At 40.7% G+C, this 17,837-nt stretch overlaps 1 protein-coding gene across 9 annotated transcripts in view; it reads right to left on the reverse strand.

The window, feature by feature from the left end:
* The window catches only part of DNM3 (dynamin 3), a 366,866-nt gene that overhangs the window by 26,707 nt on the left and 322,322 nt on the right, over positions 1-17,837 (reverse strand). The gene's annotated exons all lie outside the window — the stretch shown is intronic.

Below are 17,837 nucleotides of genomic sequence, written 5' to 3' on the forward strand. Positions count from 1 at the left end.
CCAATCAGTTGTTTCAATTTATTTAGGTTCAGAAATGCAGTATAACATCTTGGATAATCTTGTTATTAGGAAGGGATCCCTCAGGTTAAGGATAAAAAGCTAGTCATGGTATAAGCTGACATACTGCATTTTTTCAGCTGAAGGGTCAGCTGTATGCTCTCCATGCTGAGACCTAAGTCTCACCTAATTAAAATGATGGATGAACACCATCCTGAAACCAAACTATATGTGGTCGTGCAGATGACCATCCAATAAAGAATGGAACAGAGATCACTGAACTAAGGAGTCATTGTTCCAGCTCTTCATCCTCAAAGCCAGACAAGTTCCCAAATCCCTTCACGTCCCCATGGGAATGTAAGGAGGAGAATCAACCACTAGGGCCTGTCTTCTGAGCTTTTCTAGAATCAGACTAAACAAAGGAAAGCAGCCTTTTGTCATACTACTCAGACATGGCCATGGTTTAGCATACTACTGTATAAGTGCCCTTGGACTGCAAGGGGAAAGAAAGGCTGCCTACATCTCAGACAGCAACTCCCCTCCTAACAAATGCCAGGGGATATGCTGGCAAGCTAACCTGCTTTTTTTCAGGTATGCAGGGAGAGGCTGCTACAGCCATTCCTGGGGAGCACATGCAGAGGAACTAAAAAGAATCAGGGGCATCATGCATAAAAGATTTAAGTTTTACCTACTGTATAACTTAAGAAAATGAACCATTGTTTTAAGATGAATATTCATTGACTGGCAGAAGCAGTTTCTTATATTATCATATGCTAGGTATTAAACAAGCTGCATATTAAAATACAGAGTATTGCATCCTGGAGCAATAAAAAAGAACCATTGGAATGTAATGTTTTGCTTTTTTGCAGTTCAAAATAGCAAACAAGATGTAAATGTCTTGTACTTTAAAAAACATATTGCAGCACTGTTTTGAACAGCTGCTTCTTGAGAAAAGTCCTGGCTACATATTCTGTTCTAAAAAGTAAATACTGAGTGCGTCTACATGTGCGCCAGACTGTGCAGTTGTTACTCTGCAGTCATTTAGTACTTGATTAAGCAAGTACTCAATGACTGCACAGTAACGGCAGTCCTGGTGCTGCATGAGTCTTTTCCGATGCTAGTGCGCAGTAGGAACAAGCTACAGCGACATAGCTCATCACTACAGCAACATAGCTCATTGCTACTGTGATGTAGCTCATCACCACAGCAATGTAGCATCTCGTGTAGACATGCCCACCGAGTAAAACGCTACCTGCATTTGCCATTGAAGCTGATCAACATGCTTGCATATAATTGCTGTGGTTCTTTTCAGGAGGCTCTTGTGTTGTGTTTATAGTTTAAGATTACTGCCAAAAGAACATTACTCACTAAGTGATCAGAGTTAAGGTTGGCAATTTAGAAGAAACATAATTTTTTTGTGTGATAAAAATAATGAGCCTGATTCTCTGTACCTTCTGTTGTTTGTCATGTCAGTGCAAAGTGAGTGAAAATCACATTAAAGATACCACCATCTTGACTTTTTCACATGCATGTTGCAGGGGAGCAAATGGTGACAAAGTGCAAGGCAACGAGTGCTCAGGTTAATAAGATTTAGTGTCTATTTCTAATCTTGCTCTTACAGGATTTACCCCACTAACTCTGAGGACTACAGTAAGGGTTACTCTAGATTTACAAGTCAGAGTCAGTCCTCTCTGAACAGCACAAGATTTAGCCTTAGAGGAAAAAATGTTAAAAATCTGGATTCATTTTAATCAATTTATTTTCAGAATGTAGCTATCTCCAACAGATTTAATTAGAGAATTTTCCCTATATTTTTTGAATAAATATTGCAAATTTTAAGTTAAAGCAGTTTCCAAAAACCAGGTTAAAGGTGTGGTCAGTAGGATCTGCAATGAAGGTGAGTTGCCATTTACATATGGAAAAGCTACTGACAATGAACATATAATTTGTGTTGATGAAGCCCCATGCAGTAGGGGTGTGCGAAGTGAGCCCTATTTAATTTGGATTTGGTCCGAATCAGGGCCAGTGATTCAATTAGGTGATTCGGATCACTGTCCCTGATTAGATTTGGCTGAATCCAAATCTGAAGATTCAATGCTGATTTGATGCCGAATCTGGAGATTTGGTGCAAACCCAGGGGGCACCAGTTGCTGAGCCAGCGGGGGTGGCCCTGAGCGCAACTGGAAGTGGACCAGAAGTGCTTCTGGTCCACTTCCAGATATTCTGCCGAGCATGCTGGGGTGGTCCCCCCCCCGTGCTGCTGTGGGACATTCCATGTACCCCAGCACAGCAGCATTCACAAGCCGCCTGCTACCTAGAGGTATGTAGAAAAAACACTTAAATCTGTGTCTATGTCCAAATTGCTGAATCTTTCTGAATCAATTTGGAAGGTTCCAATTTGATTCGGAGAGATTAAAGGGTCCTCTGATTCAATTTGGATTCAGAGATTCAGCCACTGAATTAGGCCGAATCTCTGCCCAATTGAATCAAGGACTAACACTTCGCACAGCCCTACCATGCAGTACATTTACTAGTGCAGTTCCACATAAATACATACAGTGTAAGAAATACTGCCCCCCCCCACCAAAAAAGCAAACCCCACTGTATTGTAAAGTTTTACTTTCTTAGATCAAAACAGCATAACCGAATTTAGGATACATAATATCTTTTTACTAAATGTGATTTTATAAATTTGTTGTTTAATGTTTTAGCATGTTCTTCAAATAAACTTTGGCCATTTCAGCAATTCACTAAGATCACCAACATGCTATTACATTAACAAATTCCCTCTTCACAGTACTTAAAACGGTGACCTCTAGACTCCACAGGTGCATGTTACAAGTATAAGGTTGACAGGAAATTAAACTTAAGCTAACATACAAATCATGCTCTTTTCCTAAGTTAAGCCCTCTTATGTAGTAGAAACTTGATTTGCTTTAGGGGTGGATACAACTATTACTTAATCAGCAGTCTGGGAATATTTAATAGGCAAAATTCCCATTGGTTACAATTCTCTGACTAGATTCTTCCTAACCAGAGGTACTATGTACTATAGCACTATATAGTATCTTACTAAATGAATTTCTTATATTGATTTTACTGGTGGCCTTCAAATCCATCAATGGCCTTACATTGGGAATTGTAAATGTAATTGTAAAAAACCAAACAGTAACAATAATGGATATTTTTGAAAGACTGTGCATTGATTTAATCTCTAGTTTTAGTTTTGTTGATTTTATTTGTTTTACCTTTGGGGTTAAACTAACCCCAACTATTTAATATGGCAGGCTAACTAATGAAGATAAAATGTTTAGGCACTGTGCAAATATAACCCCTGAAAATGTACCTCTGTTAAAATAATACATCTCCAGGATGCATAACTAGTCACTTCTCATCATTTGTTTAGTTGGGCCAACGGGCTGTCATACTGAGGCACATAGGATTTCCATATATACAAATGCAAAATCTTGATTTAGTGCAACTTTGTCTTGTTGTTATATTGACTGCCATGGAAATGAAAGATTAGTATGAACCAATATCCCAGAACCAAGCAACACTCAGCTTTGAGGAAGCTGAGACCTAAATCCGCATATCTGAACTCTGTGAGTAAAAATGTAGTTCTCATGGTAACATAAGATATTGGTAGCCTGTTCAGGGCATGGTCTATTTCATTCATACCAGGGCTGTCCAGCTGGTGGCCTGGAGGCAGCATGCAACCCATGAGGTGTTGATGTGTAACCCTTAGGCTTTTACTGAGCCACTGCCCCCTTATCTATCTAGCTGAAGCTGCAGCTGGGGTCTCTAGGCTGCCCAACTCCATGAGTTTTCACTTCCTGCTCCTGCCGCAGGGGATGTGGTGGGGTGGTGCAGCCCATAACACCAGGGAAGCCCATGGCATGGTATAGTGGTGTGTAGGGGGTGCTGCCTGGGGGCCCATGTCTTGCCCTAGTGTGGGCCCCGGCCTCTTAGAAGTTGGACAGTCCTAATTTATATGGTGTTCCCAAGTGGAAATACTATCCACTACAAGTGTGTGTCACAACCTGGCCCTTGTCAATTACTAAACAAGAGAGTTATTCATTATTGGTCCACAGTGGAGGACAGCCAATTAAACAGCTCACCATGCCATACTTGGCGTTATTTTCTTTAGCAACATTCTGTAAAACTACATTTCTGATGTTGAGAAATTATAGTGAAAGCATCAATCCATCAGACTTGTGAGAGAGACATGAAGACACGCATAATTATGGGATTTACAGGAGCTTTAATTAGAGACAACGTTGTTTCTCTCAGCCCAGCTGGCCTTTGAGGAAGGAAATGTGTATAACAACATAATGTCAACTTATAGAAAACCTTTCTTTAAACAATTTGATGTATAGCCCTGAAAACTACTTCTAAAAACAAGATGTCCTTTTGAAATTGGAGGGGGAAAAAAGAGAGGCACACTTTAAGCCCTCACGGCCATCGAAACTAGCTCTGTAGATGCTAAGGGTACTTCCCTGGGAGGGAAGAGTCCTGGGCTCTCCCATTCCCTTCTCCACCTTCAGGGATAGGATTAGGCTTTGTGAACTGCAAGTACATAGAGGTGCCTAAACTCTGGAGAGGGGCAAGAGGGAGACTGAGCTTGTACATTTCCTATTGGCTACCTCTACTTACCTCTGCTTTCTGAACCCCACTCTCCCCATTCTCTGTCTAGTGGGCCTTAGGGCCCAAACCTGGATTACTCTTCAGAGGCACCCAACTCTCCTCATGGACTCTACAGGGATCCTAGACACCTAACCCAATCAAGCCAAATCTTTCTGCTTATGGATTCTACCTTCTAAGTGTAGGCACCTATAGAAACCATCTGACTTTTGGTCACTCTCAGCACAAACACGCAGTATGGCAAGCCTTTGTTTGACTATACAGAATTATGAATACACAACCTTTTGGGTGCACGTTTGCTAATAAATCAGCTGTTTGCAAGAGGAAAACTCAAGGCCTCCCAGACCTTCCCAAAATGTATGAGACCTCATAAGCAGTGCAGAATGGACAGAGTATATTAGTAAAATTGGTTACTTGCCTACAGGTGTCCATACATGCGACTATACATTGGTTATTGCAACAGTTATCAAGCAAGTTGCTTCCATATATTCAGTTAGCAATTAATGGCATGCCAGAAACTTCACTTAGTCTAACAGGGATGAGTCTAATGGACGAATTACAGTGGGTCGAGTGGGTGAAGGGGGTGGTCTTCGGCTAGAGAGAAAGAGAGAGAGAGAGAGAGAGAGAGAGAGAGAGAGAGAGAGGAAAAAACAAGTAGAAACACTTCAACCTTTTAAGTGTCACAAGATTTTGTTGCTCCTATGTTAACATGCACATGCAGCTAAAACTTGCATTTCTAATTTGCAAATACAATACAGTGCAACATCTCTATGCATTTGTGATAGGTAAGAAAGCAAAAGGTTTACCAGCATCTGAACTAATCCTTTATCACTGAATGAGCAGCACAGGTATTCTCTTTGGAATAGTTTAATTTGTTTATTCCCTGTTTTCATGGTTCAGAGGTTGATCATGCATTTCATAAAGGATTGCTATCCCCACCACTCCAAAACCTACTTTCAGCCTGGAGAGCCACAGAATGGAATTACAACTAAGCTTTCAAAAATGGCTATGGATTTTGGATTCCCAATATGAAGAATCTGATGCTCAGAGATACCAAGCACTTGCAGCTCCCATTGGTATCAACAGGAGTTGTGCTGGCTCAGCACTTTTGAAAATTGGGCCCACATATCAAGGCACTTAATAAATAGTCCCTTCTGATAAATAGTGCTGATATTAGCAACTAACTCTGGAATCATTAGCTTGTCAGCTCCAAGTGAACCTCCATCCAACAGGAAAAGAGGGCAAGGTGGGAAAGGACTACTGAGTGGGTTCAATAATGCAGAACCCACTGAAAACAAGATTGGTTCACTGATGGGGGAATCTTAAACATTACATATCTGTGTTCTCATGCCATTCATCACACTGAAGCTTAAAGAGGAGCACTCAAATATCAGGTACTGACTTAAACAAATTTAAGCATGTATATACCTCTCCATGTACAAGACTACCCTTACTAAATGCATGAACTCTACCACTTCCATGCTGTCTTCTGCCACTGGCATTTCCATCTGACTCACTCAGATTAGTCCAAAAGTCAGAATTTTTCTTAGGAGATTGTGCTGTGCTGGGAGTCATTTAGAGCCTGTTGGTTGCAGAGTTCAAAGATTTCCTCACCTTTTCTGCTAGAGCATTTGAAAGACATTGCTTCTTCTAGTGGAACATGGTTTCTTTACTCAGTTGATGAGCTCACTTATTATACTCTCTGGGCCAGATGTGAGGAGAGAATCTAAGGAATAAATTGCACGAACAAAGCTTATCCAAATGCTTAGCACTCTTCAAGACAGAGATCTGACTGGCTAGGAAAAATTGCTGAGCATGTTTTTAAAAGCAAAGGAGGCTTGCCTGTGGCTAGAGAGAGAGTGCAGAGGATTCATCTACATGTGTTGTTTGGAATGGTAAACAGGTTCCAAGTCCATGTATAGTATCTAGGGAACACAGTAACAAAGAAGTGATAAAAGATCACATAACAGAGCTGTAATAAAATATAGTGCTCTAAGATGATTCTACTTGTACTGTCCACCTGTATCTACCTCCATCTGTAAAAACTGGTGTCAATCCATGGCCACTCTTTACTATGCCATACAAACATACATTGACAGTACTAAACTTGTAGGTGGTCCTTCTCAACTCTCAGAAGCTATACAGCCATCTCCTCTGGTTTGGCCACATACTTTTGGTATATCTACACAGCAACAATTGACAACAATCAATCTCTCTAATGTAGCTTCCCCATCTACAAAATTGGGACAATGCCTATGGCAAGAATGCTTTTCTTTCTGCTTCTATTTTATTTTGCAATCAACTTCAAAGGAAGCACATTGAACGGTGCTAAAAGTGCTATGAAGATAGAAATTTGTAAGTGTTCATATTCTTTGACCTGAGACATACTATTTGAGGCATACTTATGCTTGAAAAAGTTTCTTGTTCCTTAAATTGATATTTCAGTACATTGTGCTAACAGAAATGCAATAAATGTGACAAATTCCATCTGATGTTCTACTAGAAATTAACAACTCTTAAAAGGAGACACCCCTCCCCCCCGCGAGAATTTAATTTCTTCATGGTGTTTTCCTGTATAGCTCCAGTGTAGGTCTGTTGGCTCAGTTTCCAAAATCTGTCGATTTATAAAGAACTGCTTCTAAGACTCAGCCTTTGTGCTGGGTTACATTAAATTATTCCTTTGTTGATATATACCATATTGCATTGTTTAGACATTACTAAAAACATCATATCATATGTGCACAATTTACCAACAAGGAAAAATTCATACAGCTGTCTTCATATCATATTTGAAAGATAGAAGACCAGCAATGTATTTCAGCATAAGGATGAAGAGAGCACACCAAATTCAAATAAATAATATACCAGACTGAAACTGACATTTAGACTGGTTGGGTAAGAAGAAACTCAAAGGCACAGTGCAATAGAGGCCTACTCTTAAAACTTGTGTTTTGGTCCAGGTACAATGAGTTTCATTGTCTTGTTTTATTAACCGCTAAGTACAATATAAAAGCTCCACTTATCTTTAGTCCTACTATCATTGTGTCTACGGCTAAGTACAGACAGTCAAAAAGCCTGAAGCTGAATTGATTCAATCTTCACAGGTTAGTTTAAGCTGCATAAACTCAACTGCTAAGCAAGCGAACAGACATTGACTTTTGATTCTGGAAATGCAGCCACATGCCTGCAGCGCTAGAGCATATCTCCCTGCTTGGCTGAAGCAGATACCTTGGGCCAAGACTACCCCACCCACCCTGTCGAGAGGACAGGGGGGAGTTTGTGGGGGTGGTGTAAAGCATCCTGGGATGCTGGGGGGCTATGAGTTAAACTTGCATGTTCATGGGAGCTGGGACAGAAGTTCAAATAAAATGATTTAACCTCAATCAGTTAAGTCTGATACTACACCCATCCAGACTTATCTTAAACCAGTTTCAGCCATTTTGAAAACAGTTTGTGTGTACTGAACTTCTGTTGGGTTACAGATTTGAACCAGTTTCCAATCACTTATACTGGTTTATGTGTAATTTCTGTCCCTAGTCCTAGTGTACTACTCGCATCTTGGAAGTCTCTCCAGTTTCAAAAGCCACTGCCCATAGCAGATAAGTGAGTCACTTCTCAGAACTGCAACTGAATGCTAGGATCTGTAGCTTTTGATTTTCATGCCAACATATATTACAGACAAAGGACTGGATTCTAAGGTAGTGTAAGAAGGCATCATTCCATTGGTTGGACTCCAGCTGTATTAGGGTACTTCTGCATGTGGCCCAGGAGTGGTGGGGGTTGAGGGGGAGTGCTTTCATTGGAGAGGCTCCAAGAGCAGCATCTCATGCATCAGAGACCCTGAGCTTCAAAATGGCAGCAGGGATGTTTGAATCATAGCTTGTTCAATGAGCTTTAGTTCAAGCACCCTTGCTGTCATTTTGGATGCGGGAGGCTGCTGGAACGCAATAATTACCACACTCCAGCAGACTCGATTAACTGAGTCTTCTCTGACACGCTGTAACTACAGCACATTGGAGCAGGCTCTGCGCTCTTGTACAGGCATCCTTAGGCTACACAAGTTGAGGTTCTATTTTACAGTGAATGGAAGGGCAGCCCTGGAAGATGCCTATTGCTTACATGGCTTTCTTTGTAGGGGCAAATAGTAGTTACAAGCCTACTTTTGGACTAGGTGCCTGTTTTTATAGTCTTTGTCTAAAGGAATCTGGAGTGCCAAAACAAGAGGATAGGTCTAAAACACATTCCTCTTCTCTTACACTAGGTCTCAAGGTTAAAAAAGTTTAGCAAGGGGGAATGTAGCTATCAATATTGTGGATCTGAACCTCCAACCTGTTCTGCCGGTATAACTGAACGGACAACCAGGTCCCCTATAATTCCTTGTAGGTAAAGTACGGTTAAACCAGAAGGTGATCTTTCTGAGGGCCACTTCTTTCCTTCCTCTTTTATTCCAGCTCAGTTGGCTGAGAAATAAAGTTCTGAGAAAGCATTGTGCAATTTCAACATGTAAACGTCACTGAGCTTTTAGCCTGAAGTATGAGCAAAAGTTTTGTAAATGTTCACTTGCCAGGGCCTTAAAAGTTACAGTAATCTCTAGAATAAAGACAGCAGCAGGGGGAGCTCTAATCTACGTATGAATTCATTCAGATCAAGAGAAACAGAGAGGAAAAAAAACAACCCCCACCCCAAAAATCTGTATGCTGTGCTAGCTGTCATGTCAGTGAGTAAATATATGACTAAGCCCAATTAAATGTTTAGTCTGAAGCCAAGAAGATGATATTGGTAGAGACAGAATGGCCCACATTTCCCTGCTTCCATAAGACTTTTTCTGCTTCCACCAAACTGAAACTGGATTTGCTGTGTTAACTGATGGCAGAACACACAAAAAACTGACTTCTGCGCAGCCCCAGAATCATATAGAAGGCCCCTTCCTAGTGAAAAAGAGCTAATTCTTATTTAGTTGTTGCCTCAAACATTTTAATTGAGTTTTCAACTTTTGGGGCAGGCCCCCACAACCTGGCCTCTTTTAACTAATGACCTGCTGAGTTCTTTTTCTTCTTCCTTTTTTTTTAAAGGGGAAATGCTGTGTTTGTAAAAATTAGTGCTAAAGGGGCAGGGGATCATAGATCCCCAGGGCTAAGTAAACAAGTCTGCAGAAAGAATCAGGACTTCTAACTAGCACACGTTAAGCAGACATAAAGAATCTACCAATGAAAATGGTGGGCTAAGTACATATTTAATAACTCCCCGATGTTGCTGGAGACCGCCCGCCTGTGAAGAGCTCAGTGGGATGAAGGATAACTCCTACTCCCACCCAAAATTAAAAATAAAGGAAAAAGAGTTTTACATTATTGTTAAACTAAACAGCACACTCCAGTTTTTCAGTCTTAAGAGAAATTTAGTTAGGCAAACACAGTGTGAGAGTGACTAAATAAAGCAAGTCTAGACTTAAAAGTCGATCAGAACCATATGGGAACCTTTCAAGCATCTGCCTTTTCTGAGCTGCTATCATTCTACAGAGTCCACAAAATATGCTTTTTGTAAAGCATGTCTGTAATTACCATGGGAGGCCCTGTTTTAAGACGATAGCTACACTCTGAGAAGGGAAGCCAATGCACTTTTATTTAAAAGGCTTTCATTCCACTTATATTTAACATTCATAATTGTCTGTGACCATCAGAAAGTGCTTACAAAAGGGCATGAGCACAGTTGCATTTTATGGTACACTCCTATTGATCTGGAGGTGTAAACAAAAGCCTGATGTTTACCGATTTCTGCCCAATTGGCAACTGTTTGCTATACTTAAGGCTTCTTCAACTTCTACTGCACTGAAACCATCCTTGCAGCTTTGTAGTGAGCAAATATTTAAGCAGAGTTTCTAAGACAGGGTTTACTATTAATATGCATCAGAAACTCCGGCAGACAAGGTTTTTATTTTATAATAAAAGACTGGGTACCAGGATTAGTATGAAAAGAAGTGTTTTTTTATTATTTTCTTTAGAAGGAAAATAAATGCCTCATATATTGGCTGTTAAAAGGACCACATAATCAGTTTCCAAGCCTCTCTCATATAAGGGACAGTCTCAAGCTTATTTTATTGTAAAAGGAAATCTCTCCCTGTTTCAGTAAAATCCTGGTATGCCTGGACAACCTTTCTCCCACATCCCAAGTCACTGCCATAACCACAAAGCTGCTGGCTATGTTGGGGTAGGTTTCCTGCAATCTCTGTTACTGAAGCTGTTCCATAAGTGTTGGGCCAGAGACAGTCTGACTGTACAGTTCAGGACTGAGGGCACTTACTCAGGTGTGGGACCCCCAGGGTCAAGTCTACACTACAATAAATGTAGACTTTCATGAATGCAAACATAATTTTACAAAGTATGACAGGAAAGACTGAGGAAGACCCACTTTGGAATATACAACAGCTTGGCAGGTACTCACCTGGGGTGAGGGATACAGGTTAAAGTTACTGATCTGAATCGGGCAGAGCTGGGATTTAAAGCCAAATCTCCCACATCTTAGTGAGCTAACCACAGATCAATTCTGTAGTGGATCTCTCTCTCTCTCTGTATATATAAACCAGGGCAGAAAACTGTTGCTGGAAACTTTGTCCTGCAAAATGTTTCAAGATTTCAAAAATGTTGCTGTTTGTTGTTAGGCAAAAGCTTGAGACATTTGACGTATTTGCAAAAAAACTATCTATCTATATATATATATATATATATATATAGAGAGAGAGAGAGAGAGAGAGAGAGAGAGAGAGTTTTTTTGCAAACTATATATATATAGTTTTTATCTATATAAATATATATATATAAAATATATATATAGTTTTTTTGCAAATACCTCAAATGTCTCAGGCTTTTGCCTAACAACAAACAGCAACATTTCTGAAATCTTGAAACATTTTGCAGGACAAAGTTTCCTGCAACAGTTTCCTGCCCTGGTTTAGTCAGAAATCAGACAATGCATGTGTGATGTTCCTCATTATGGGCACATGGCTATGGAGGAAAAAGAGCTACAGACTAGAGTAATTTTTACAGCTTTAAGCCAATGTAAATTTGCAGGGAAACTCTGAAGAAATAAAGAAGAAAGGTTTCTGGGTCTTAAAATTGGTGGTGAGTGAAGGTGCAGAGAAGTTTGGAATGTTAGAGTATGGACAGACAAAACAATTAAACTGAGTTAAATGGAAATTTTACCAAGTGTCAAGCTGATCCATGATAACTATTTTATATATTTGATCTATTCCCATGCTAACTGCAAGGTTAGTTTAGCAGTTGTTTCATTTAAGAGAAAACTCTACTGGTTTAGCTTCTGTTTATTTTAGGATAGTTATCACCATTTTCACAGATCAGCTGACATGCACTAAGTTCCCCACCACTTGCCCTCACCTGTACATTTTAACTGTATAATTGCTTCACCTGACCTCGCTTTTTAAGTATGGAGAAGGTGGATGTGGGTGACAGAGAAAAAAGGTGCATTACGACTGAAAGTTTTAACACAGCTCTTCAGTTCAACACCTCACTATTACCTCCCCAAAATTAAGAGCATATGAGCATTAGACACGTAGTCAAAAGATCTCAATGACACAACTATAATGATTGTATTTATAGTACTGTGGCTGCTCCATTCTGAAGGGAAACAAATGCATAGTTTGTTCAATTTTTATTTTGTTGCTACGTCAGATTCTTTTTGTTGCTGTTCATGCACAGACTTGTACATTAATGACAATCACATATGCATGTACAGATATGTATATTTATGAGGATGTTTTATTTTTTTAATTAGTCTGTTTAGTGAACTAATGCATCATATGGAAAATCCAGCTTGAATAAACAAAGACATTAATGCAAAAGAGAGACCGGCAAAGATGGTTATTCCTAGCAAACTGTGTATTATTCTTTGCTATTCAGCGTGAAGCATGCCAAGTTGGGAGGTGTACAGAATTTTAGTGGAGGACTAAACAGCCCATCCTTTTAAAAACTGTAGGCCAATGGTGTCTGCTGATGGAGAAGAGCAAAATTCCTGCATATTTTGATTCCACCTACAGCAGGATGCTCACAGAAGTCAACAGAAGATGTGCACGACAATCAAGGGTAAAAAACTAACCTTTAAAGAAGTAATTGATATGAAGAGATTAAACAATTATACTGTATTTGGAGGGGAAGCTTATTATAGTTCAGCTGAATCTGCTGCAACTGTTTCATATGTTGGTTCCTATACACGATAACTAATGTAAAATGGGCAGCAGCTTACTCCTAAATGAAACTGAGTTAAGTTACCTTGGTTTAACTTTCCATGTTGTGAGATACCAGACAGACAGAAAAATCCATTACTTGGATCAGATGACCTGGACTTAAGAATGGTAAGCCAATCTCCTGGCTCATCAAAGTGGTATAATTATTTGGTTGTCCACATCCTTAGTACCTCAAGTACTTTAATTGCCACATTCAGCATTATTCGATGAGAAAAATATGTGGCCCTCCCTACCTCATTTTGAGCCATTACTATTTCTGCACTTTGTCCTTCTCTTTTTCTTCACTTTTCATTCCCCCTTTTCTTTTCCTTCAAGTCTCTTTTCTTTTCTTACCTCAGCTGCAAGGAAGGAAATGGAATTTCTAACTCCTACCCCCAGCCCCTTTTCCATTTTAGTCCTAGCTCCTTTCCAGTTGCAGCCACTAAAATTATTACTATGCCAATAATCATTAATGTGTAACTGAATGCAATGGAAGTGTCATCCCTTTAAATAATACATCAGGGAAATAAGAGGACAGAAGAGTTAGTACTGTTTCAGGCCAACTGCAGACCCGGGAAAACAGCACTGCATCGGTTTCTTTCCATTAATTATCAGAAGGTTTTCTTCACAGCTATAAAAGTTAGAAAAGTACTACTTTCTATGTACTACATGGCATAATAACCATCTAAATACAGTAAGCAAGACATATCCAGAGCCTGGGTCCTATTTTTAACATTCCTGCTCTAGACACAGGCAGAGCACTCACGACAATTATTATTGACCTAGCTGCTCTGAAACTAATACTGAAGATAAAATGCACCTTTGGTTTTCCATCTGTGTTCCTGGCAAAAACAGTATTTGCTATTGTTTGACTTAATTTTCCTTTTTAAAGTTGAGAATTGCTAAAAATAAGACCACTTCCTTTTACAGATCAGTTAATTTAAAAATAAAAAAGCTAAAGAGGCAAAAAGTCTTTTGCTGAAAACATACATCATAAAGCAAGTTCACCCCCCCCCCACAATGCTGACAGCTAGAGTACAATCCCAATCATGCTCCTACAACTTTCCCATTAGCTTCTCCTGTATGCCCAGATCAATCCTTCAGCCTCTAGCCTCAGATTCTTATCCTTCCTTCCTTCCTTTCTCTGATCTCTTCACACCTTCTCTCTCCCTTTTTTCCTTCCCCTGACACACAAGGCCTGTTTCTACTAAGGGGGTTTTCTAACCAGTTTTAAAACCAGTCATAAGATGCAGTGCTTTAAAATCTCCCTCCGCTTATACACACTTGTATGTTCTCTTTGTTCACCCTGTTTCCAACTATACTCCAGGGAAGTGGGAGAGGGAAAGTGACAGGTCTTTAACCTGTGCTGACCTCAGAATCATCAGCTTATAAAATGAGGTGAAAACTGATGCAGCCGGCTGAACAGACAGCAGTGCTCTCTCAGTTAACTGGAAGGGGGGGAAGCACCATGAGAAGGGGAACAATTAGTCTAGAGGCTCCTTTGAAGGCCTGCTCAGTCCAGAGAATGCTGCAGCTTCTGCCCTTTTCCACAGCCCTTTTCCATAGCCAGTGGACACAGTGCCCTTTAGTTATCCCCCAGGGGAGCTCTCTGTGAAGACAGGCAGAGTACATATTTCTTATCTGATTCTCCAGAGGCACTTGCTGAGCTTTCAGTAGCATTTAAGAACAGAATTGCTTAACATACCCCTAACCAGCTTTGGATCTGGATGAAGAGCCTGACCCTGAATGTCTGATAGGAGGTGCAGAAGAATCCGTAGCTGGAATTGCTAGCTAGTATACCTAAGAAAAAGAACAGAAGAACTTAATTTGGAAGTGCTAATAGCATATGAAGCTTTTCTTACTAGATCCTCCTGATGACCCTCAAGAACAGGAATATATGAGAGAAGGTGTGGAGCTGGAACCAAACTCCAATTTAGAAGAAAGATACCTTTTGAGGAAAATCTCTAGACAGCAGCTGCCAACATATGACCCGTGGACTGGATCTAGCCTGCAGAGCTCAGGTGTTTGATGGCATTTCTGCAAGATGGGCTCTTCATTTGCAGGGTGGCAGTGGCATGGTGGAGAATAGTGGTGACTGCAGCTCCAGCTCCAGCTCGGGCTGGATTTGAAGTGACCCATGCTCAAAGCTAAGCTCTGTTAAAGTGCTCCCCTGTCCTGTTGCAATACATTGCTAACCCCTGCTGTAGGTGGCCTCTGGAATACAAATGAATGTTTGTATTCACTTCCAAGGGATTAGATTATACAAAGATGTGGAATTATGAGGAACTGAGCATGCACAGCACCAGATTTCCAGTAAGATTCAGCATTTTAGAGATAAAGTCAACTCTCAAGAAGATCTTAAATTTATCATGATCTGATTTCCGGCAAAAATCTCTGCCTTTTACTTTGTTAGCAAAATACCTGTTCTCTCCTGTCACTTTCAATAGGACTGAAACCACAATGTGACCTCAGTCAATATGGCATCAGTTTCCTGGTAGCTATTACAGCTGATAAGTAAAGATAGTTACTATTTGGGCACATCTACATGAGATGTTTATTGTGCAGCTGACTAATTAACTGCACAGTAAATGTCTCAGTGTCTACACGTGCGCCCCTATTCGGGTGCACAAAACTAATAAACCCTGCAGCAGGGTAGTCCATGTAAATACAAGTACTAACCTGCTGCAGTTTTTTTCAGGTGTCGCAGCGCATATGTAGATGCTGCCCCGGCTGGCTGTGGCACAAGGGTGCTTCAGTGCGGGGACTGCCTGCTAACTAGCCCTGCACTGAAGCACTCTTGTGCCCCAGCCAGTCCCTCCACAGCCACTGAGCCTGGCTGGAGCAGCCTTGGGGTGACAAGCTGACCCCCAAACTCCCTGCCAGCTGGAGCTGCTGCAACCCATCAATATTCTGTGGTCCAGGGCATGAACAATACATGCCCCTGGAGGCTGGGGGGGCACAGCAACTGCCTGCAATAGTGGCATGGTGGCGAAGAGCAGCTAACTCCTGCAGGCAGGCACAGTGGTGTTGGCGGCGGGAGGGGGGTTGTGAGTGCCAACCAGCAGCCAGAAGCAAGGACTGTGTTGCTGGACATGTGTCTAAAATTTAAATTTGGATCCAAAAGGGCAATGGACTGGGAAGATGGATTTCCCTACTAAAGACAGAAATCAGACAACAGATAACTTATGTATTTTTAAACCTCAAAGTTTTTGAATATCTGGAATTGGTAGTACTGGATTTATGCTGGACCAGAGAGTAACAGGAGTGCATCCTGGGATGGGACTTTCAATTACTCTGTGGTTTCTGCTTGCTTTTGACTGCACAGATGTGGAAACAAAACTGAAATCAACTGTTTTCACTCCTTTCTTCCCCTTTAAAAACAGGATTTTTTTTTTAAAAAACCCTTCCATTATTTCAATGTTAACATTAACTTGCCCCTGTGCACACATGGATTAATCTGGATCACTGACACTACTTTTAAGTAAAGCCTTATCCTTGCAGCACGTGTCCTTGGGAGAACACTTTGCACACCATAACTTGTATGTGCAGAGTGAGACCTTATCTCATTCAAAACATAAATTTTGAGGCAGGGATTTTTGCACAGGTTATTTGTACAATTAAAAGTAACAGCTATTCTATTACGCTTTACACTGCATCCATAATTAAAAGACTGTTGTTAACATGGCAAAGTCAGCCCTAAAAGTTCAGAACTGCCAAAATAAGTTTGTCTTTACAACCTTAACTCAGCTCACTTGTATGCATGCATTATAAGTCAATCTTTAACTACATGATCACATAACACTTTTTCCATAGAATTCCTCCTTTGTTCAGTGTACAGGATGGAACATTTGGCTAAAACTTTCTATAAAAACCCTCAGTCTTAGAAAAAGTTAGTTAGAGCATTTTATATTCGGTAAAGGTACAAGAAACTAAACAAAAGAAGAGCCCTAGAGTGAGGCATGTCAGGCAATCTTAATTGCAAACTTTATAATAGCTGTAGTATATAGAAGGCCTGATCAGAGATAGATGCTGTACAAACATATAGGAAAGAACTTATAGTCTAGCTTAACAACAAGACACAGCAGATGATATAACAGAAGAACTGCCATTTACTGGGTCAGGCCATAGGTCCATCTTGCACACCCTCCTGTGTCACACAGGGGCAGAGAGTGGATGGTGAAAGGGAGTGAACTGGGTATGACCAGGGTTTTTTCTACTGTTCTTCTCTCTCTAGCAGCCTCCAGCATTTGAGGACAAAATGTGGCGGGGCTGATGGTGGACGTAGCAATGATAGAAATATGTTTTCGAATAGACTAGCTTTGTACACAACCACAATGTACCTTACCACCTGCCTAGCGGTTCTCAATTGTCACTGTCTGTAGACAGAAGTAAATGGTAAGCAGGGGGCATGTGCCAAGCAGAAGATGACATAAAAACTGATCACTGAAACACTCCTTCACTATTTAACACTACATTCTAAAGACCTGAGTCTCCCACTGAGACCTATGGGAATTCCATGTGGCCCAGAGGCAGCCTGAGCGTGACAGCACAGCAGGAACAGGATGCCATACATGTGCAAAAGGATTTGTGGCTAACTGGAGATTGTGCTTCCATAGCATTTTGGGTTGCAGTGCATATCCCAATGGCATAGTGAGCAAAGGCCTTTGATTGTTTCTTGAGTGGAACCTTTCTGCTCTCTACCCCAACAGCTGTAACACTACAGAACAGGAAAAGGGGAAGTGGGAGAGAACATGTCCAGGGGCCCATGTCTTAAATCCAGGGGTTCTAATGCCAGGAAAAACACATTTGAATTCAATTTCTTTCCTCATGGAGAAGCTGAGATTCCCCAACTCAACAACTTTTAAAAGCTATAACTTAACAGTAACTGTGCTGCAACTAAAATTAGTACTCAAACAAGATCAGGTCTCTAAAACAGACAAACAAACACATGGCATTGAAGGTTATA

Source organism: Crocodylus siamensis, chromosome 5, assembly GCF_052110815.1.
Source record: "Crocodylus siamensis isolate JL-2025a chromosome 5, ASM5211081v1, whole genome shotgun sequence".
Lineage (NCBI taxonomy): Eukaryota > Metazoa > Chordata > Crocodylia > Crocodylidae > Crocodylus > Crocodylus siamensis.